The sequence below is a fragment of the Mustela lutreola genome, chromosome 6 (genome assembly GCF_030435805.1).
Source record: "Mustela lutreola isolate mMusLut2 chromosome 6, mMusLut2.pri, whole genome shotgun sequence".
Taxonomy (NCBI): domain Eukaryota; kingdom Metazoa; phylum Chordata; class Mammalia; order Carnivora; family Mustelidae; genus Mustela; species Mustela lutreola.
This window is the reverse complement of record NC_081295.1, coordinates 55,114,353-55,138,808: the sequence shown is the minus strand read 5'-3', so window position 1 is coordinate 55,138,808 and position 24,456 is coordinate 55,114,353. Positions and strand designations below refer to the sequence as shown.

The 24,456-nt window shown below is 37.9% G+C and overlaps 1 long non-coding RNA gene across 1 annotated transcript; it reads right to left on the bottom strand.

The window, feature by feature from the left end:
• Positions 1-910: 910 nt before the first annotated feature.
• On the bottom strand, positions 911-24,266 carry LOC131833141 (uncharacterized). Its single transcript, XR_009354335.1, has 2 exons — positions 24,027-24,266; positions 911-954 (listed from the first exon to the last, which is right to left on the bottom strand). It is a non-coding gene; the product is annotated as an uncharacterized LOC131833141 (long non-coding RNA).
• Positions 24,267-24,456: the final 190 nt, after the last annotated feature.

The window sequence follows — 24,456 nt, the reverse complement described above, 5'->3', positions numbered from 1 at the left end:
CCTTGCACTGGATGGTACTGCTCAGAGTGAGCAGGACAGAGTCAAATTGTTAGCGGGGTTGGAATATCTTTAGTGTTTTGTTGGTGACATTAAAAAAAATCATCTGAAGACTATTCTCTTTTCTAAGAGGAAATGCACAAATTGTTTGAGAAAGACTAACGTGAATCATGTAGACTAAGTGAAATTGTAATGAATTGTAAAATAAGACCCGTTTATTACATGCAAGAGAGACAAGGCTTTCAGGCAGATGACAAAACCTCACACGCACAGATGAATATGGGAAAATTCATAAGTACTTTTAGAAGAAGTGCCTTTTAACAAAAAGAGACTACTTTTTCTTTCTTTGCACAAACATACCTGTATGGTTCCACAAATTACTTTCACATGTAAACTCAAACATTACAATGTTGAATTTAAAATGACTTGAGCTTTTATGCAATATACATGTATATCCTTAAACTACCATTACGCTGCTGGAGTTAGATGCCACCAACAGATATTTTAAACTGCTTGGTGACTGGGAGTTCTGCTTCAGCCGTGCTTTCCTCTTTGTCTGAACAGCAGTGTTTGTTTGCACCAAGATAGTGAAATAATTGCACGTTTTGCTTCATTGTTTTCTAAAAATTAGTAGGAAATAGGAGAAAATTACTGGTTTGATACTGCAAAAAGCACAGTCTTTTAAACCTATAATCCAGATAAGGGGCAGAAATCTCAACACATGCTGATAATAGCAAATCTTTAACTCAAAAAAGAAAATAATAACAAATCTTAAAGAAGACAAATACACATTCAATGAGAAGGGAAAGAACAAACCTGGAAGCGTTCCACAAAAGTCTGTGCTTATACATGTTTACAAAAACATATATAGAAATACACCTGCGTTCTTGTCAATACATAACATGGAACATACCAGATTGACAATAGTAGTTATCATTGCAGCTTGGAGTGGGATTTCTGAAAAAAAGGTAAAGAGATATTTTTGCTTTTTATTTCAGTATCATCAGTATTTTTGCAATATGTATTTGTATATTACCTGGGAAATTTAAAAGACAGTAATAAGTAAATGACTAAAAGAACATGCATAAAAACTTAAAATATATTTCTAAAATTTCTATCTACAAGATGATGTTTAGAGATTTTAGAATACTTTCTATAGTTCAGAAAATAGAAGTTCCTTCTGACACTCTAGTCTATCTTTGGGATGTTAGTCCCACTTACATTTTCTCAGGAAATCTTATGCACAGAAACACAGGACTACCTATGTGTTGTCAAGGTCCCTCCTCCTTGTAACCCACTGGTATTCACTGGGCCAGCATAATGATTTCCACGTTATCAGTCAGATGATGATACTGAGATTCAGGAAGGTTTATAAGAAATTTGTCCGAGTTTATGTGGACGGCCATAGGTGGTAGAATGAACATGAACCCATGAGGACATCTCTGCGTACAGGTCCAATGTGCTGCACTGGTTGCCATGGATTGACTGTGCTCCCCAAAATTCATATGTTGAAATCCAAACCCCCACACACATACCTATGTGACTATTTTGGAGATAAAGTCTTTAAGGAGGTGATTAATATTAAATCAGGCCATTAAGTGTGGAGCCCTGATCTGCTTGACCTGGTATCCTTACAAAAAGAGAAAATGACATCAGAGATCAATCAACCTCTCTCTCTCTCTCTCTCTCCCTCTCTCTACCATATAAGGACACAGTAGGCATCCATAACCTAGGAGAAGAGCTCCCACCAGGAACCAAGTCAGCTGACGCCTTGATCTTAGACTGCCCAGGCTCCAGAACTATGAGAAAATAAGCTTCTAGTGTTTAAGGCCCCCAGGATATGGTATTTTTTTAATGGCAGCTGACCAGATGGTAAGGGAAAGACACTAAGTGTACCTGAAGGCCGAAGACATTCCAGCATCCTTCTGTCCCCCCAAATCTTTTCCCTTTCTCAAGGAACAACCTACATGATTCATCCTTTTATCATTGTCAGTCACCAATATATAGTGTCATGGCACAGAGTTTTCTGAGGCATGTGAGTGTAGCAGGGAAAATAATGCTGGTGTGAAAAGGGAAGAACAGCACAGGCCTGTTAGCCAGTCTAAGGAAAGGACTTGCCATGCCACTAACAAATCCCAAATGACTTTGAAAAGGTAACCATTGAAACTTTCTGCTTACAGCAACCGGGAAAGACCATGATCTTTGGGTTTAGACAAACATGGACTTAAATTCCAGCTCTGCTACTTAAAACTGTAGAACCAGTTCCTTAGCCTAAACCTTAGGCTAAACCTGTAGGAATTTGAGTTGTGCTTGAGTTTTGGCTTGAACCTATTAGGACTATGGGAATGAAATATAAAAATACACATCATATAATCCCCTTAGCTCCTGGCTCATGCTAGGTACCCAATATAGTGTTGTCACTGTTCCTTTTGCCTCATTTCCTCTCATATCTTCTATTCCTGCTCTTTAAAAAAAAAAAAAAAAATCTTTATTTTGCAAGCATGCTGCACAAAGCTTAAAACCCATAGGCAAACTCTGTTATACTTCACATTTCTACAGTGGTTTGTGTTTCAACAAAGTGCTTCCACATACACTAATCTTATTTGCTCTTCTAAAAACTGTTATTAACTATCAGTCCTCATTATTAACTTTCCCCTTGATCAGCAGGTTGCTTCTATGTCACTGGAATCTAGAATATTAACTCTTAGAGGATACAAATACAGTGTCAACATAAAGCTCAAGAGACTATGTTTTATGTGCCCATATGTTTCATGCCATCAGCATATTATAACAACACTTTGAAAAAAGTTTAAGTAGATATTGGCTTTTGTTGCCAATATCAAGATTTATCGGTTCAAGAGTTATTGATCATGGGCAAATCTCGGCCATTATTATGCCTTGAGGACAAATAAATCTTTATCAGCTGAACATGAATCAATATAATTACGCTTCACTTATGCACATCTTTTTCCTAACCATATTGGGTTTTCAACCAAATCATGAAATATGAGAGAAACTACTTAGGGAGGCAGTTGTGAGGAATTATGCCAAGAACATTCGTGTTTTGCAGCAATGCCAATACTCAATAAAGCCAAGTCTTACCAGCTAGTTCTTGACAGAATGGAGGTAATCTCAGGAAAATGTAAAAGTTAATTTTTGAAGATACTGAATCAGATATACAAAAATATCATGGGATAGAATAAAAGATTTTAGAACCACAAGAATATAACAGTCACATCATATGCCAGAAGAGGTAGCTGCAAGATGTTCAGAAAAAGAATGTAGACAAGTTGTGGAAAGCCCAGGGAACCTGAATTTATTTTAAAAGTTCCTCAGTTATTCTAATGTGCAGCCTTTGAGGAAGGACGGACTCTGTTAATAGATGCAAAAGGTATCTTTCAACATTTCCTCCTATCAACACAGACTAATTTTATGTCTTCTTATTCATTGCAACCATATCACCTTCGGTGAAACTGAAGCCTTCAGTTCTTCATTATAGGATCTTTGGTTCTTACCTATGACTTACTGTAAATCTACTCTCAATGCCAGATTTCTTTTCCTGTTAAGTTTGAGTCTGTCGTGCTTGTTCGTTATCCTGCCCATCTTTGTTTCATTTGTACATTTGATCAGCTTTCTTCTCTGTCTCAATCCCAGATACAGATAAAAGTTGGAGCAGAGACAGAGTCATATAGCACACCCCCAAATCTATACTGCTTTACATATCTGTTAATAACTGCTGGGGCTTCTTTGCAGTCTGTCTCTACACCTTATACACATGCTCTTATGTCAGACTGTATGAAATTCAGTACTGACATTTAAAAAAGAATCTTGAATAAGATTTAAGGTGGTTTCTAATTTGTATCAAGCCATCTGTCAAAACACAAGCACAACATTAATTATGTGGGAGTGTGATTAATATCTGGCATATGACTGAACTCTTAGATGCAAGAAATGTCTTATTTTCTTTTCTACTGACCCCCTAGTTAAATGCAAACTGACTGTTTTTCATGCCTTTTGATTTCCAGTTGACCTCACAGATAACTTGAAAACTCACCTATGCTTGTTTTGACAGCATTGCCAATGAAGATGGGAAGAGCTACATGCTATAGAAGTCCACCCTTTATCATTCTGTTGCCCATGATTGAGGAAAATGTGTCTAAGCAAACGGAAACCGATCGTGGTTGCCATGATAATTTTGTGGAGTATGATGCCCAGTTCTAGGAATTCAAAAAAGGGAACAAAGAGCCAGGAGTAGGAAAGAAAGAATGATGCACTTTCTTGAAAAAAAAATTTTTTAATGAAAATATTTTTTCAGGTGTAAACAAACATAGCATCTCAGATGTGAATGGGAGCTATCACATGAACACATCTCTTAGTGGTGACTGACTTTTAGGCATTACCAAAGTGTACAAAATACTCAGTAATGCTCTAGTGAGGCACAAAACTTACTGCACCATTTCCCCAATGCCACATCTGACATTTGACACATAGCTTCACAAACTGGTGCATCAAGTCAAAGAACAACCATGGGGTATTGGGAAAGGGATGGCAGAAAAAGCGTTGTCTGTAAAGCACCCAAAGCAGTTTAGGAAGGTGGTTTTACTACTTGGGTGCTTGGTACCATCAAGACAAAATCCATAGCCAAGTTTTACAGACATATGCGACAAGCAGTCCTTCACACTCCCTTACCTTGTGTATTGTTTTACAATCTACAAAGCACTTTCACACTCAATCTAATTTACTCCTTTAAACCACTTTGTGGGATAAGTCATTATCCCACATTTACAGAGAATGCCAAGGCTCAGAAAGGACTAGAGACTCACCCCAAGACTCCTGCTTCTCGTGGCAGTATAAGGGCTGATCCCAGTCATTGATTTGGGTTTCCAGCTCTCTTCCCTGAAACACAGCTCCCTACTTTTAAGTGTAATATTTTTCTCTATTCTCCAAACATTTCTGTACACATCAGAGTTATTAAGATATTCTACACCCTCTACCTTTATGCTGATGGTGGTTGAAATCTGATATTCCTTTAAACACGTCCTATATTTCCCCCTCTCTTCAGGTCCTTCTGGCAAAGAACTTTTACCAGGAGTACATTCCACATACAGTGGACATTTTATATCTGTTAGATTCTTCATGATGTGAAACCCTTCTGGGAACTATCATTCATAAATATTTTTCTAAACTGTCTCTTTAGTTATTTAGTGGTGTGTGTATCCATTGCCCAATTTTAATGAATCCATAATAGACCATTGCTGTGCATAGAAATTTATGTTTATTTTGTGATATGGTAGAAAGAATCTCCTAAACTGGGGATCAGATTTGTGGTGAGTGCCTAGATCAACTATTTGTTGATCTGTGTGATATTTTTGGTGCCCTTCCAAGTGTGATAGAGGGACAGTAATCAGAGGGACATCAGGGAATCCTGGAATGCCAAAGAGCATGGCTGGTGTGACAAAGAGGGCACTGATTTATGAGTCAGAAGACCTACGTTCAGAATGTGGCTTTGCTAATAACACTGTGCTATGAGACTTTGATAAGATCATTCATTTGGTCTCTAAATTTCCATTCTTTCATCTTAAAAAAGAAAGAGCAATATTACTTACTGTGTGAAAACAGCCCATGAAGTGCTATAAAAATTTAAGATAAAATTGTCATAGTATACAAATTTTATGAAAGCCATAATAATGAATTTCCTTTGCAAATGTTGAGTCAGGCCATTAAAATATACCCCATGTAAACATCTTTGATCCTAAACTCATATCATTCTCTGATTACTATTATGAATCTCAGACAGGAAAAATAGAAATATATAGTACATAACATTCACAGATGTTAAGTAGACATAATGCTAAGGGCTGAGTTTTCTTTGCTCGACTCCCCCGACTCCTTTTCTTAGTAATTTGTCAGCCTGTGTTTCATAGGTAATCAAAGCTCATGGAAGAATTAGCTTCAGCATAGAGTCATCAAGTACCCACTGTGCAGCACCCCCAAAGTTTGTTCAGTGTCCAGAGTTTCCTTTGTCTTTGTTCATTTTTAAACAGTATAATTCATATTTTCTTCTCAGAATTCAGAGATGTTTGAGTAAAGGTGAACACTTAAATAGATTTTTGAGGCAGAATGTTGGAATGTGTCTCTCTTCTAAAAGCGAACAAGTACTGTCAAACCACTTTAGCATAAGACAGGAGTCATTGCTATGAAAAAATTGCACACATCACAGGAAAGCATTACTCGGATGGGGGACAGAAGCAACCCAATAATGATGGACCATGATAAGATCATGTCGCCACCGTTTTATAAACAAAAGCTCTTCAACAAAACCAGTGTCAGCAAAAAGTTCACTTATTCTTGCTTTACTGAGCATGAAATGGGATTGAAAGATGGTATTAAATGGATTATTAAACTGAAGAAATGATGTCTTGTGATCTTTCACACCAAAGCCTCCACTTGAGACATGCATTGTCTCAGTGAAAAACTCTACAAAGACTCATGTCCTTTTATGAAACCTGAGCCTTTTAAATGTTAGACTGAAAGTTTTATTTCCCATTTCCTTGCTGGACTTGTAATCCCTTAAGAGATGACTGTTGCTTTTCATTATTTTACTCTTATGTCAACATGTAGAAAAAATGTTTGTGAGAACTTATAAATTTCAAGCACAGTGTACTCTTGATTTTTCATGTACCGAGAAAAGAAAAAGAATTTATTTTAAAAATCTATAAGCCATTATGTAAATTTCTAGCATTTTCTCCACTAACTAGTTTTTAAGTTTCTACAAGTTCCAGATTAGACACAAGCAATGTCTTTAAACTCTTGCTTGGTTTAGGCTTTTGAAAACAAGTTAAATAATGAAGCCTATTTATTAAAAATTCAAAGAACTAAAAGGATCAAATAATCATTATTTCCCATTCTTATACAAAAGAAAATTGACATTCTTATATAATTAAGAACCAAGCCACAGAATGACATTAGCAGCAAATAAATGCTTTACTGTTTCTGAAACTTGTAATTAGTTTAATATGTCAGCTCAGCTAAATAAAAAACATCAAGCCTAGCTATGGTTTTTCCAGTCCTCAAAAGGACTCCCGAGTTTTGCTTTTGGAAATTCTATACATGATCATAGACTATAAACTCTGAATAGACATTGTCTCTAAGAAGAACTGAAAATAGTGGAATTTTTAAAAAGCTTTAAATGCTTATATGAGATAGTAGAAATGCCAAAAATTTACAGACATCAAAAATCACTCAAAGAAGTAAGAGGAGATGTGAGCTGATTACTGAAGCCAGCATTTACCCTGAGGGTGTTTGCTGAAGTTGATCTTAAACTTTATGATCTCTAAATGAACAGGAGTTCCAAACTAAGAGAATCTCTCTCAAGATGGCAAATTTAATAGGAATATCTCCTAGCATAAAGTGTAAATACAAACTAAGAAAAAAGTCCTAGCTCTTCAACATTCATTCATACCTTAGGAGAAGCAACAAAAATTGCCTATCTGGGTAAAACAGGAAAATTGGCACTGGGAGGAAAATATTTTCCCTGAAAATCTATAACAACACCAGGCATCAGATGAGTTTACCAACCAAATTTATACTCTGCAGTCATTCACAAAGTTCAAGTTAGGAATGCACTTTACAGTAACCCTGGGTTGAAGACTCCATCAGTAACTTTACAGAGAGATGCAAATCCTATATGGAAACCCACCTGCAATCCAGCCTTCAAAGAAATGCCATGGATAATATGTCATGAGCTTACAGTGGAGAACCTAGTCATATGCACAAACAAGACTCCATAAATAAGACTTTAGATAATAAAATTATCAGAAATAAAATATAAAATGAGTATAAAATCAGAGAGGGAGACAAACCATGAGAGACTTTGAACTCTGAGAAACAACTGAGGGTTACAGAAGGGAAGGGGGGGGAGATGAGGTAGCTGGGTGAAAGGTATTTAAGGAGGCCATGTATGGTGATGAGCACTGGGTGTCATACACAACTAAGGAATCGCTGAACACTACATCAAAAACTAATGATGTACTATATGTTAGCTGACTAAACATAATTTAAAAATATGTTTAAAGAAATAAAATATGGAAATGGAAGTGTGTGCCAGAAACAAGAGACTTTAAAAACTAATGAAGGATGGAGTGCCTGGGTGGCTCAGTCAGTTAAGCATCTGACTCTTGATCTCAGCTCAGGTCTTGATCTTAAAGTTGTGAGTTTAAGCCCCACATTGGGCTCCACACTGTGCATGGAGCTTATTTAAATACATACATACATACATACATACATGCACACATATAACCAAGGAGAATTAAATAGAACTCCTAGAAATAAAACAGTAAGTAAATAATGAACAAAACTCAAATCAAATGAAAATTAGACACAGCTGAAGAGAGGACTAGAAAACTGAAAAATAGATTAAAAGGTAAATTTCAGATTACAGCACAGAAGGGCAAGAAGATGGAAAATATAAAGGAGAAATTGAGAAACATAGAGAAGAGTTTAAGAAGGAATAAAATAAATATATTTAGAGTGCAAGGAGGACAGAATGTAAAGAATGGAGAAAAATACTAATCCTCAGAATCAGGAAGCCCTAAGATCCAAAACAGAATAAAAAAAACACAAAGAAATCCACACTTAAAAAGATTAGAGTGAAGCTGCAAAACATCAAAAACAAAGAGATTAAAAGTCTCCAAGAAAGAAAATTCTAGTTCACACTGTTCCAAGAGGAAAGTCTGCCAAACATTTAAGACATAATTTTAATCATATACTATTCATGAATATATTAAAAATGTGTACTCCTGAGCCATTTTATGAAACTATGATAACCTTGTTACCAAAATCTTTACAAAAGGTGGTTATTAGAAGGAAATAATTATTGACTAATCTCTCTCATGCAAATAGAGGCAAAAATCCTAAGTAAACATTAACAATTTTAATTCAGCAGGGTATAAAAAGATAATACCTATGATAAGAACGTTTTTACAAAGTGGACAGTTTGTTTAACTAATGTTAACATCTGTTAATGTTAGCCTCTATTAATTAAATTTACTACATTAATGATTTTTAAATAAATAATCAGTTCAATAAAGACAGAAAAATATGTACACTATCTAGAAATCTAAGCAAAATATGGAATTTTCTTTAAGATGAAAAGGACAGACAAGATCTTAATGATTTGACTATGAATAACAAGTCCCAAATTTGTCCAAGTATTGCCTATTTAATTTTTATATGTTTCTCATACTTAAGAAAGAGATGTGAGCATCTTAGATGAAAAACCAACAGATTCACTGGAACCATTAAGACTGAGATAACACATTGGACCTCTGATCCCTCCCACAGTTGCACCTACTTGCAGAGATCCAAGCATCCCAGACCAACCCAGAAGCACAGCGCTTCCAATGGCCAAAAGGGGCTAGGATCTTGGTTTGTAAAAGAAATCCATTGGGAGGAGTCAAGATGGCGGAGAAGTAGCAAGCTGAGACTGCTTCAGCTAGCCGGAGATCAGCTAGATAGCTTATCTAAAGATTGCAAACACCTGAAAATCCATCGGCAGATCGAAGAGAAGAAGAACAGCAATTCTGGAAACAGAAAAACAACCACTTTCTGAAAGGTAGGACCGGCGGAGAAGTGAATCCAAAGCGACGGGAAGATAGACCCCGGGGGGAGGGGCCGGCTCCCGGCAAGCGGCGGAGCAACCGCGCACAAAATCAGGACTTTTAAAAGTCTGTTCCGCGGAGGGACATCGCTCCAGAGGCTAAACCGGAGCGAAGCCCACGCGGGGTCAGCGTGGCCTCAGGTCCCGCAGGGTCACAGAAGGATCGGGGGTGTCTGAGTGTCGCAGAGCTTGCGGGTATTGGAACGGGAAAGCCGGCTACAGAGACAGAGCCGACAGTAAGCTCGCAGCTCCGTGTTACCTTGAACCGGTCGCAGGCTCGGTGAGCTCGGAGCGCGGCCGGAGGTCAGGCAGACGGGAGTAACTGGGCGCTGTTCTCTGAGGGCGCACTGAGGAGTGGGGCCCTGGGCTCTCGGCTCCTCCGGGCCGGAGACCAGGAGGCCGCCATTTGTATTCCCGTCCTCTGGAACTCTACGGAAAGCGCTCAGGGAACAAAAGCTCCTGAAAGCAAACCCGAGCGGATTACTCACCCCGGCCCCGGGTAAGGGCGGTGTAATTCCGCCTGGGGCAAAGACACTTGAAAATCACTACAACAGGCCCCTCCCCCAGAAGATCAACAAGAAATCCAGCCGAGACCAAGCTCACCTACCAAGGAGTGCGGTTTCAATACCAAGGAGAGCAGCAGAATTCCAGAGGAGGAGAAAGCCAAGCACGGAACTCATGGCTTTTTTCCTGTGATTTTTTTTAGTCTTGCAGTTAATTTAATTTTTTCTTTTTCATTTTTTTTTTTTCTCGCCTTCGGGTAAAATTTTTTTTTTTTTAACTGTTACCTTTTTCTTTTTTAACGATTTTTTACTAGTTTATCTAATATATATATATTTTTTTTTACATTTTTCTTAGGTGTTTTCTTTTTTAAAAAAAAAATTCTTTTCTTTTCTTTTTTTTTTTTTTTTTTTCTTTTTTCTTTCTTCCTTTTTGAACCTCTTTTTATCCCCTTTCTCCCCACTCACGATTTTGGATCTCTTCTAATTTGGCTAAAGCATATTTTCCTGGGGTTGTTGCCACCCTTTTAGTATTTTACTTGCCCCTTCATTTACTCTTATCTGGACAAAATGACAAGACGTAAAAATTCACCACAAAAAAAAGAACAAGAGGCAGTACCGAAGGCTAGGGACCTAATCAATACAGACATCGGTAATATGTCAGATCTAGAGTTCAGAATGACAATTCTCAAGGTTCTAGCCGGGCTCGAAAAAGGCATGGAAGATATTAGAGAAACCCTCTCGAGAGATATAAAAGCCCTTTCTGGAGAAATAAAAGAACTAAAATCTAACCAAGTTGAAATCAAAAAAGCTATTAATGAGGTGCAATCAAAAATGGAGGCTCTCACTGCTAGGATAAATGAGGCAGAAGAAAGAATTAGTGATATAGAAGACCAAATGACAGAGAATAAAGAAGCTGATCAAAAGAGGGACAAACAGCTACTGGACCACGAGGGGAGAATTCGAGAAATAAGTGACACCATAAGACGAAACAACATTAGAATAATTGGGATTCCAGAAGAAGAAGAAAGTGAGAGGGGAGCAGAAGGTATACTGGAGAGAATTATTGGGGAGAATTTCCCCAATATGGCAAAGGGAACAAGCATCAAAATTCAGGAGGTTCAGAGAATGCCCCTCAAAATAAATAAGAATAGGCCCACACCCCGTCACATAATAGTAAAATTTACAAGTCTCAATGACAAAGAGAAAATCCTGAAAGCAGCCCGGGAAAAGAAGTCTGTAACATACAATGGTAAAAATATTAGATTGGCAGCTGACTTATCCACAGAGACCTGGCAGGCCAGAAAGAGCTGGCATGATATTTTCAGAGCACTAAACGAGAAAAACATGCAGCCAAGAATACTATATCCAGCTAGGCTATCATTGAAAATAGGAGAGATTAAAAGCTTCCAGGACAAACAACAACTGAAAGAATTTGCAAATACCAAACCAGCTCTACAGGAAATATTGAAAGGGGTCCTCTAAGCAAAGAGAGAGCCTACAAGTGGTAGATCAGAAAGGAACAGAGACCATATACAGTAACAGTCACCTTACAGGCAATACAATGGCACTAAATTCATATCTCTCAATAGTTACCCTGAATGTGAATGGGCTAAATGCCCCTGTCAAAAGACACAGGGTATCAGAATGGATAAAAAAACAAAACCCATCTATATGTTGCCTCCAAGAAACACATTTTAAGCCCGAAGACACCTCCAGATTTAAAGTGAGGGGGTGGAAAAGAATTTACCATGCTAATGGACATCAGAAGAAAGCAGGAGTGGCAATCCTTATATCAGATCAATTAGATTTTAAGCCAAAGACTGTAATAAGAGATGAGGAAGGACACTATATCATACTCAAAGGGTCTGTCCAACAAGAAGATTTAACAATTTTAAATATCTATGCCCCCAACGTGGGAGCAGCCAACTATATAAACCAATTAATAACAAAATCAAAGAAACACATAAACAACAATACAATAATAGTAGGGGACTTTAATATTCCCCTCACTGAAATGGACAGGTCATCCAAGCAAAAGATCAGCAAGGAAATAAAGGCCTTAAATGACACACTGGACCAGATGGACATCACAGATATATTCAGAATATTTCATCCCAAAGCAACAGAATACACATTCTTCTCTAGTGCACATGGTACATTCTCCAGAATAGATCACATCCTCGGTCCTAAATCAGGACTCAACCGGTATCAAAAGATTGGGATCATTCCCTGCATATTTTCAGACCACAATGCTCTAAAGCTAGAACTCAACCACAAAAGGAAGTTTGGAAAGAACCCAAATACATGGAGACTAAACAGTATCCTTCTAAAGAATGAATGGGTCAACCGGGAAATTAAAGAAGAATTGAAAAAAATCATGGAAAGAAATGATAATGAAAATACAACGGTTCAAAATCTGTGGGACACAACAAAGGCAGTCCTGAGAGGAAAATATATAGCGGTACAAGCCTTTCTCAAGAAACAAGAAAGGTCTCAGGTACACAACCTAACCCTACACCTAAAGGAGCTGGAGAAGGAACAAGAAAGAAACCCTAAGCCCAGCAGGAGAAGAGAAATCATAAAGATCAGAGCAGAAATCAATGAAATAGAAACCAAAAAAACAATAGAACAAATCAACGAAACTAGGAGCTGGTTCTTTGAAAGAATTAATAAAATTGATAAACCCCTGGCCCGACTTATCAAAAAGAAAAGAGAAAGGACCCAAATAAATAAAATAATGAATGAAAGAGGAGAGATCACAACTAACACCAAGGAAATACAAACTATTATAAGAACATACTATGAGCAACTCTACGGCAATAAATTTGACAATCTGGAAGAAATGGATGCATTCCTAGAAACATATAAACTACCACAACTGAACCATGAAGAAATAGAAAGCCTGAACAGACCCATAACCAGTAAGGAGATTGAAACAGTCATTAAAAATCTCCAAACAAACAAAAGCCCAGGGCCAGACGGCTTCCCGGGGGAATTCTACCAAACATTTAAAGAAGAACTAATTCCTATTCTCCTGAAACTGTTCCAAAAAATAGAAATGGAAGGAAAACTTCCAAACTCATTTTATGAGGCCAGCATCACCTTGATCCCAAAACCAGACAAGGATCCCACCAAAAAAGAGAGCTATAGACCGATATCCTTGATGAACACAGATGCGAAAATACTCAACAAAATACTAGCCAATCGGATTCAACAGTACATTAAAAAGATTATTCACCACGACCAAGTGGGATTTATTCCAGGGCTGCAAGGTTGGTTCAACATCCGCAAATCAGTCAATGTGATACAACACATCAATAAAAGTAAGAACAAGAACCATATGATACTCTCAATAGATGCTGAAAAAGCATTTGACAAAGTACAACATCCCTTCCTGATCAAAACTCTTCAAAGTGTAGGGATAGAGGGCACATACCTCAATATCATCAAAGCCATCTATGAAAAACCCACCGCAAATATCATTCTCAATGGAGAAAAACTGAAAGCTTTTCCGCTAAGGTCAGGAACACGGCAGGGATGTCCATTATCACCACTGCTATTCAACATCGTACTAGAGGTCCTAGCCTCAGCAATCAGACAACAAAAGGAAATTAAAGGCATCCAAATCGGCAAAGAAGAAGTCAAATTATCACTCTTCGCAGATGATATGATACTATATGTGGAAAACCCAAAAGACTCCACTCCAAAACTGCTAGAACTTATACAGGAATTCAGTAAAGTGTCAGGATATAAAATCAATGCACAGAAATCAGTTGCATTTCTCTACACCAACAGCAAGACAGAAGAAAGAGATATTAAGGAGTCAATCCCATTTACAATTGCATCCAAAACCATAAGATACCTAGGAATAAACCTAACCAAAGAGACACAGAATCTATACTCAGAAAACTATAAAGTACTCATGAAAGAAATTGAGGAAGACACAAAGAAATGGAAAAATGTTCCATGCTCCTGGATTGGAAGAATAAATATTGTGAAAATGTCTATGCTACCTAAAGCAATCTACACATTTAATGCAATTCCTATCAAAGTACCATCCATCTTTTTCAAAGAAATGGAACAAATAATTCTAAAATTTATATGGAACCAGAAAAGACCTCGAATAGCCAAAGGGATATTGAAAAAGAAAGCCAACGTTGGTGGCATCACAATTCCGGACTTCAAGCTCTATTACAAAGCTGTCATCATCAAGACAGCATGGTACTGGCACAAAAACAGACACATAGATCAATGGAACAGAATAGAGAGCCCAGAAATAGACCCTCAACTCTATGGTCAACTAATCTTCGACAAAGCAGGAAAGAATGTCCAATGGAAAAAAGACAGCCTTTTCAATAAATGGTGCTGGGAAAATTGGACAGCCACATGCAGAAAAATGAAATTGGACCATTTCCTTACACCACACACAAAAATAGACTCAAAATGGATGAAGGACCTCAATGTACGAAAGGAATCCATCAAAATCCTTGAGGAGAACACGGGCAGCAACCTCTTCGACCTCTGCCGCAGCAACATCTTCCTAGGAACAACGCAAAAGGCAAGGGAAGCAAGGGAAAAAATGAACTACTGGGATTTCATCAAGATCAAAAGCTTTTGCACAGCAAAGGAAACAGTTAACAAAATCAAAAGACAACTGACAGAATGGGAGAAGATATTTGCAAACGACATATCAGATAAAGGACTAGTGTCCAGAATCTATAAAGAACTTAGCAAACTCAACACCCAAAGAACAAATAATCCAATCAAGAAATGGGCAGAAGACATGAACAGACATTTCTGCAAAGAAGACATCCAGATGGCCAACAGACACATGAAAAAGTGCTCCATATCACTTGGCATCAGGGAAATACAAATCAAAACCACAATGAGATATCACCTCACACCAGTCAGAATGGCTAAAATCAACAAGTCAGGAAATGACAGATGCTGGCGAGGATGCGGAGAAAGGGGAACCCTCCTACACTGTTGGTGGGAATGCAAGCTGGTGCAGCCACTCTGGAAAACAGCATGGAGGTTCCTCAAAATGTTGAAAATAGAACTGCCCTATGACCCAGCAATTGCACTATTGGGTATTTACCCTAAAGATACAAATGTAGTGATCCAAAGGGACACATGCACCCGAATGTTTATAGCAGCAATGTCCACAATAGCCAAACTATGGAAAGAACCTAGATGTCCATCAACAGATGAATGGATCAAGAAGATGTGGTATATATACACAATGGAATACTATGCAGCCATCAAAAGAAATGAAATCTTGCCATTTGCAACAACATGGATGGAACTAGAGCGTATCATGCTTAGCGAAATAAGTCAAGCAGAGAAAGACAACTATCATATGATCTCCCTGATATGAGGAAGTGGTGATGCAACATGGAGGCTTAAGTGGGTAGAAGAATAAATGAAACAAGATGGGATTGGGAGGGAGACAAACCATAAGTGACTCTTAATCTCACAAAACAAACTGAGGGTTGCCGGGGGGAGGGGGTTGGGGAGAAGGGGGTGGGATTATGGACATTGGGGAGGGTATGTGATTTGGTGAGTGCTGTGAAGTGTGTAAACCTGGTGATTCACAGACCTGGGGATAAAAATATATGTATATAAAAAATATATGTTTATAAAAAATAAAAAATAAAAATAAATAAATAAATAAATAAATAAATAAATAAATAAATAAAAGACTGAGATAACATTGGGGCACCTGGGTGACTCAGTTGGTTAAGTGTCTCCCTTCAGTTCAGGTCATCATCCCAGGGTGCTGGAATTGAGTAGACATCAGGCTCCCTGCTCATTGGGGAGTCTGCTTTTCCCTCCGCTCCTCCCCTGTGTTTGTGATATCTCTCTCTCATGCTCTCTCTCTCTCTTTCTCTCTCTCAAATAAATAAAATCTTAAAAAAAAAAAAGACTGAGATAGCAGGCCCTGTATCCTCCAGGTAGACTCAGTCTCAGGTACTTTTAGTGACCAGTAGGGATTTTATGCTTTCCTTTCTTTATAGAAGGGAATTGAGAACTTAAGGAAGTGGAAATATGCGTTTCCAGTGTTAAAACCACTACCTTTCCCCAGTAGTGATCTTGAAAATAGTTATAAAGTTTTACTTTAAAAAATCACTCATTTTAATATCAACAAAATTCATCAAAATGTTTTTATTCTTTTTTTTCCATTAAATTCTAGAGAATCCTACCTTTCATCAGCAATGTCCATCACAATTACAGGCGGTTACCAGAAAGTAGTTTGAAGTACTATTAAGGAAAGTATTTGATTTAGATAAATAGATACTATTCTATGTTGGGAAATCCATGAAGCAGACCAACAAGGGAAGGAGAACCTATGAATAGGTAGAGTAGGTAATTGGTTGTTTCAAGATTAAGGAAGGGTCCACAGTTTCACTTCAGTTTTTCTTTTTCTTTTCTTTTTATTTATTTCTTTCTTTCTTTTTTTTTTTTTTTTTTTTTTTTTTTTTGTTACACAAACAGGGAGTTTAGATTAGAGTCAGGTATTAAATTTCCTAAGAGAAGGAAGGGAATGCAAGTCAAACTACAACTGGAAACTAGTCTCTCAGAAAGTAAAAGCAAACACACACACACACACACACACACACAAAATACATATACATGACATATAAATACTTTTTCTCAAATCTCAAATTCACATGCAGTGCTTGAAAACAGAGATGATGTTAAGTGGAAGACATTATCATCAGTTTGCATTTGAACATTTTGAGTAACTATGACTGGCCCATTAAGTATGTCCAAAGCAGAACAGTACTTTGCCTGAGAGAAAACTAGGAGTGGTAAGGGGTGACATCTTCTTCTAAAAAGAAGTTGATGAGCCCACATTTCTTAGAGAACTGATTTTTCTCTTTAGTTTATGAAGAATTCTGTCCTGGTTGTCCAATTAGAGCATCAACTACCAGATCTTTCAGATTCATCAGTTGGAATAAAATCTCAGTTACCTAAACTTTCTGAATTTTTATGAACTACTTCTTAAACTGCAATTGCAGAAGTAACTACTGAAAGACTTCTCAGGGAGAATTTTGTCTTTTTAAAGAAGAATAACTTTGTCCCCTTTTAAATAAATTTTACCCTTCATGTATAAAATGAATTTTAAATCATGACAACAGGAGTTGTGTTCCCTAATGCAAAATTTCCAAGAAATATTTAGCTATGAGGTTGAGTAAAATCATTGGGAGGTTGGTGAGGAAAGAACAGAAAACGGGTATAAAGGCATGGATTTAAAGTCAGTCCAGGAAACAAGGACTGTGTTTTTCAATATCCTCATGCAGATGTGGAATAGGTGGAGAGGTGAATTTAAGAAATTATATTTGTTCTGCTGGCATTATCAAAATGAGAGAGGATGAGGATGTTATAGATATAAGTAAAGGAGTTGCTCTAATGATTGTCCACAACATTTTAGCTGAATAAGGAATTAAGGACATGGAGCTGGTTGCAGTCATCAGGAAAGGGTGAGAGACAGTGAAAAAAGAGTATCGAACTATAGGAGCTGATGGGGCTGAAGGAATGGGGATCCTAGAGGAATGGTCCTGAAATATATGATGGTGGTATAGGATGGAATGGGATGCTGGAGGTAAAGATTATCTAACAAGTATTGAAAATGGCAAGTTTTAAATATGATTGACCATGGGAATCACATGACTGAGGTAAGTGGGAAACAAGATAATTAGAATAGAGGAGGTCAAGAAACTGAGAGGCCAAGGTTTTAGAATAATTTCCTATATGGATATAAGACTCATCATGAGTTATAATAGGAGTATTTTTGTAGAGAGTGAGCCAGGAGCTAAAATCTTCAAGAAGTAAGAAAGACTGCCCTGGGAGTTAGTAGATAAGTATAAGGTTATAACGTGAAGATATAATGTTCAAAGGTGTTTCTTTTTAAGGGAAAAGAAGAATGTATATGGAGCAAGAAAGACTCATACCTCACTTCTTGACCCAATGATAAGAGAGCTGTAGGAGAAAAATGGCTACCAGCTGAAAGAGTGGCTCAGGAAACAGCCTCCTTGGTGGTACCAGGATTCAGACAGGCTAAAGTGAAGAGCATATTTAGAAAGGAGGTCAAAGGTATGGGTATTTTGCCAGTGACAGCTTGTGTTTTCCAGAAGGTAGTCTTTGCAGTCTTTCCAGAAGAAGTCTTTGCATAGACTGATGGGAATTAGCACACAGATGAGGGCAGAACTGGGCTTCATATGGTGGAAACCATGATTAGGGGCAACAGTCTTGAAGCCTCTAGGCAGAAAGTAGTGAGAATACCATAAGTAGTGTGGGGAAACTCAGAGGGTGTTTTACAAGGAGTGTGTACAATTCTGGGGATCCCTTTTGACCCCTGATATTGAAGGCGGTGTCATGCTAGAAGTCTCTGGATCTGTACTACACACAGCTGAATTATTGTCTTAATTGCATGTGCCTTGACTTTCCAGAAAGACAGCAAGTCCTCCTATCATTGTGTTTTTTAACTTCACTTTCTTCTCTATTTGCCTATCACACTTGCTATGAGTAAAATTGTACCTCCCTTCCCCCAAAATTCTTATGTTGAAGTACTAACCCCCAGGACCTCAGAAAGTGGCCTTTTTTGACTATCGGGTCTTTATACGGTAATCAAGCTAAAACAAGGTCTTTAGGGTGGGACCCTAATCCAATATGACTAGTGTCCTTATAGAAAAGGGAAATTTGAACACAGAGACACACAGAGGGAGAATGACATGTGAACAGGAAGATGGCCATCTACAAATGAAGAACAAAGACCTGGAATAGACCCTTCCCTTACAGCCCTCAGAAGGATACACCTCTACCAGCACCCATTAAAGAGAATAATGTATTCAGGGACAATTAGTGAAGATGGTAAGGATTCAGGACCATCACAGTAAGCATGCAGACTAGTGTGGTGGGATTTTACAGTGGAGAGAGTTTGGGCTCAACTCCAAACACAACATGAGCAAGTGGAAATTTACAGCCAAGATGCAGGATGGTGATTGGTGGATGGAAAATTACCAAGAGGGAACTTTAAGAGTAAGGATGAGGTTCTGGCTAAATAAACTTAATGGATTTGGGGGGTTTTTTGGGGGGGAGTTTTTTGTTTTTATTTGTGTTTGTGTTTGTGTTTGTGTTTTTGCTGAAGACAGGCCAGAGTTAGATATCTATCAACCAGGGGATGATGGAACGTGAGGAACCTGATCAGATATCAAGGCTGAAGATGAAGTGCCTAGCAGGATTCTTGCTAAAACTACATTTTACAAGGAAGTGCACAGATGGGCTAGGAGACATTTGAGAAGCTTGGATAAAGTTTGGTCAACCAAAGATGCTTTGTTGCACTTTGATCTTGGACTTGAGACAATATATTTCTGATGTTTAAGCCAAGTCTGTGGTACTTTGTTACAACAACTCTAGCAAATTAATATAATACATCTATATGTTGAGCTTTAGAGCAGGAATTGAATTTCATCTGTAACTCCAAGGGCTAGGAGCTCAGCATATGCCTTACTCAGATTTAACTACTGTTGAGCTCTTGTGTGGGTGTATTTTCTTTTTATTTGAGTGTTATTTTTTAACTGTAGAGCAATTAGACAGGAAGCCAATGGAAATGTCTGAGGACTTAGTCTGCAGGGTTAAATTATCATTGGAATCTTGAAAATTCTTTCCAGGAGTCAGGATATGGCTATACTATATACCATTAGCAATCTGGACCCAGTACCATCAACTAATACTCAATTAACTGGCCTCAGCTTTATGCCAACATCAGACCATTCTCTTTGTTATTTCTCTTTCACTTGTCCTATTTAGGTGATTGAACTCCATTTAGAGAGAGAGAAGTCTTTCCTCTGAATCCAATTCACAGGATGTATTGACCCTATATATGATTTTGCCTGTGTCTTCATACCATATAAGTAAAGGTATTTTTTTTAACCTACTCCATTGAGAGGAGGTAGGAACCTGGGTCAAGTACACCTTTGATATATTACTGATATATTCTGATAATGTATCTAAAGGAGGGAGAATAATTTGGGGTTTTTTGGCAACCTGCACAAATAGAATTGATGGTGGGGGGGAACCATATTATGGATTGCCTTGGAAGTAGAATATATTTGAATAGGATTAAAGATATTTATCAGCCGTAAGGGTGACAGTTCACAGAGTGATTTGCTTGGCTATTCAGCTATCTGAATATGATGAGATCTCTCTAACTCAACTTCTACTGCTAATCTCAGAATTCATAGTTTAAATGCCCACAAGCAGTAAGATTATCATTAAAAACCAATTTCAGCAAAAAACAAGAAACAAGAATGTCAGCAGAAATGCAAAGTTCTAAATTAAATTTGAGAAATTATGATGTAGGATTTGGAATGTCTGAATTATGCTTTCAGATCCATTTGCATGCACTCTCTCTCTCTCTCTCTCTCTCTATATATATATATATGTACACATATATATGATTATATATATGATTATATTTATGATTATATTTATATAACATGCACACATATACATATGTATGTATGTATATACATACACATATATATATAAAGCCTAAAGAGTTTAGCAAACCTTTTTAAAGGTTTTATATATCATATCACTGGCTTTTTCTCACGTGTAATGTATGTATGCTATATATAACAAAAGCATAAAAATGTTTAATCTATAAAAGTGAACATAGTACAGGAAGTGAGTGAACTAGTTGTTCCAATTACTTATTGCTGTGTAACACATCATCCCCAAACTAAGTGGCTATAACAGTATTATCTCTTATGGTCCTGGGGTTGATTGGGTTCAGCTAAGGGTTTCACATGGGGTCTCTCATGCAATTGCAGTCAGTGGCTAGAACTGAAGTCACCTCAAAGGACTGATGTGCCTGGCAATTGATGGTGACTGTCTGTTGAGCTCTTAATTGCGGCTTTCAGCCAGAACACCTGCAGGTGGCCTCTGCTTCCTCACAGCATAGCAGCTGGGTTCCCAGAGCAAGTATCCCAAGAGAGACCATGTTGAAGCTCTATCTTCTTTTACGACCTTGCCTCAGGAATTACATCACTTCCTCTCTAGTCCCAGGCCTGCTCAAATTCCAAGGGAATGTTAACTCCACTTCTTGATAGGAAGCATGTAGATATCAAATTATAAGAAGAGTATGTAGGATGAAAGACCTTGATGTGGCCATCTTGGAAAATATGATCTACTACATCCTGTCTCTAGCCAGTCATTCACAACCCTCCTATATGTACACATCTTCAACCCCTCTCATCAAGAACCCAAGATCCTGATGCAAGTCCCTGAAATCAAAATGTTAGATCATAATATCATAATCAGTGTGTGATCTTTAAGTGTTTATAATTTTCAAGTATTAAAATTTATTTGAACCCTCATCTAAAAAAACAGTTCTAAGAGAAAAAAAATCCCTGTTGTTGCCACCTGCTCTGTGAGTTTTCAGACACTTGCACATATCTAGAGGCCCACTAGGCTAATGGGCACCAGGATGGGGAAGCTTCAACTCTTTACTTCAATCCTTACTGAACTACTGGCAGCATTATTGAAGTAACTTCTCTTACTTCCCAGCAAGCAAAGCTCAGTACTTAGAAAAGTTTTCATTCTTTCAAAGACTCACTGGGGACACATGTGCTGATGAAAACTCACTGGAATCTTACACATATGGCCTGAACCTAAGCAAACAGCCTAGGTTGGCCAGATAAGGTAATATTCAGAGTTCTCTCTATTAATTCTCCCACTGAAAAACACTACAATCATCACACTTTTTCAAATTGAGCTGCTTCTTTCATACCCAGGATCATTCCATTTTTACCAATACCTTTTAAAGGAGAGTACTCCCTTGAGATAATTCCCAGGACTAAATCTTTATTAAATTTCACCAATATTTCCTAAATCTTGATTCTGCTCTAGACACCTAATTCTTGATCCCTATCTCTGACCCCTACCCAAACTGCAAGGACACACAATGACAGATAGCCCTCGCCCTTAGAGAATTTAGAATCTTGAAAGGAATGAACATATAAGGAAGAAAGGGAAATGTGAGACATATATGTAACTGTTAATTAAGACAGCATTGGACATGGAGTCAAAGATGCCTGTTTTATTCAAAACATGCTATTAACTAGTATGTAAATTTTGGTGTAAAAATTTTTGGCACTAAATCCCCTTTAAGTTTCTTCATAATTAACAAATAAATTAATAATTTCCTTCCTCACATTGATAGTAGCATCTTCCTGATAGACTGCATTTTCTTGTTTAAAATACACAAGCTGGTTCTTGTAAAATGCTCACCTTAGCTCCTGGTACATAGTAAGTCCTCAATAAAGGTTCATTTCATCATGATGTAGTGGCAGTGGTGGCAGAGCATGTGGAAATGCTTTGTAAACTGAAGTTTTAGATCAGCATAAAGTATTCCCACTCATAAAGGACAGACTATGTAACATCCTATTGAATCCTGCAATTCTTTGCTCAACTACCAGCAGATCCCAAACACTATCCTTTACTGCTTCGAGAGTCTCTGGGGCTTCTCTGCTCCACCCCATCCGAACTTTCTTCACTATTCAGTGCCAGTTCAAAGACCATCTCAGCTTTAAATCTGCCCAACCCATACCATGATTCTAGTGCTTTTGTCTTACTTGTGTTTGTGTCTCTAGTAACCAGAATAGTACCTGGTGTGTGATGGAGGCTGATATGCATCCAGTGTTAATGCAATAGGAGTGCTCAGGGGAATCAAAGGAGAAAATTGTATGGCCCATGTTATGGGCAGAACTCTGACCTTAGGCCAGATTTCAGGTATACCTCTGGCTTTTTCAAACTTGTTGTTTACCATTTATTTATTTATTTATTTTACCGTGAAGCTACTGAATGATTTTATTTTATTTTTATTATTAACATGTAATGTGTTATTTGTTTCATGGATACTGGTCTGTGATTCATCAGTCTCACACAACACACAGTGCTCACCACAACACCTAACCTCCCCAGTGTCCAGCACCCAGACTCCCCACCCCCACCTTCCCTCCAGCAACCCTCAATTTGTTTCCTAAGATTAAGAGTCTCTTATGGTTTGTCTCCCTCTGGTTTTGCCTTGTTTAATTTTTCTTCTCTTCCCTATGATCCTCTGCCTTATTTCTTAAATTCCACATATCAATGAGATCATGATACTTGTCTTTTCTGACTTATTTCACCTACCATAGTACCCTCTGGTTTCAACCATGTTTTTGCAAATAGCAAGATTTCAATTTTTTTGATGGCTGCATAATATTCGTGTGTGTGTGTGTGTGTGTGTGTGTATGTATCTCACATCTTCTTTATTCATTTATCTGTTAATGGACGTCTGGGCTCTTCCATAGTGTGATTGCTGGGTCATAGGGTAGCTCTATTTTCAACTTTTTGAGGAACATCCGTACTGTTTTCCAGAGTGGCTGCACGAGCTTGCATTCCCACCAACAATGTAGGATGGCTCCTCTTTTTCCACATGCTCGCCAACATCTGTCATTTCCTAACTTGTTAATTTTAGCCTTTCTGACTGGTGTGAAGCAGTATCTCATGTGGTTTTGATTTTTATTTCCCTGATTCCAAGGGATGTCAAGCACCTTTTCATGTGTCCGTTAGTCCTTTGGTATTGTTTACCTTTAAAAAAAACGTATTTATTTGAGAGAGAGTGCTCATGTGACTGGAGAGAAAGGAGGGGCAGAGGTAGAAGGAGAAAGAGAATCTCCATTGAATGATGACTCCCCACTGAATGAAGAGCCTGACAAAAGGTTTGATCCCACAGCCCTAAGATCATGACCGGAGCTGAAATCAAGAGTCAGACACTTCACCAACAGAGCCACCCAGACATCCCTGGACTTGTTGTTTACCTCTAATCCATGCTGCTGACCTGCAGTCTTCTCTTCTGCGAAAAAGGTCATGAAAGCTAAAAATAACTGCAGTATACCACAAAGTCTTCATAAGTGTGTGAGGAAGATACAAGTAAGCCCACTTCACAGGTGAGAAATGAGCATTCAAGAGAGTTTTAGCTTGCTTCAGAATCCTACCACTTTATGCAATACCACCAACTCTATCCACCTGACAAGTCTGAGCTCATAACTGCTAGACTCCACACTGGTTTCTTACAACAGATAAGATCTTCATTCTTTCTGACTCTGAATTCCAGAACATCATGACACAATTCCTCTCCTGTCCCTACTGTTCTTTGTCACAGAAAAGACATTCTAAATCTACCCCATTCTATTATTTACAGGCCTAGAATATTAACCCACTGGAAGTCAGGGACATTATTCTACCTCT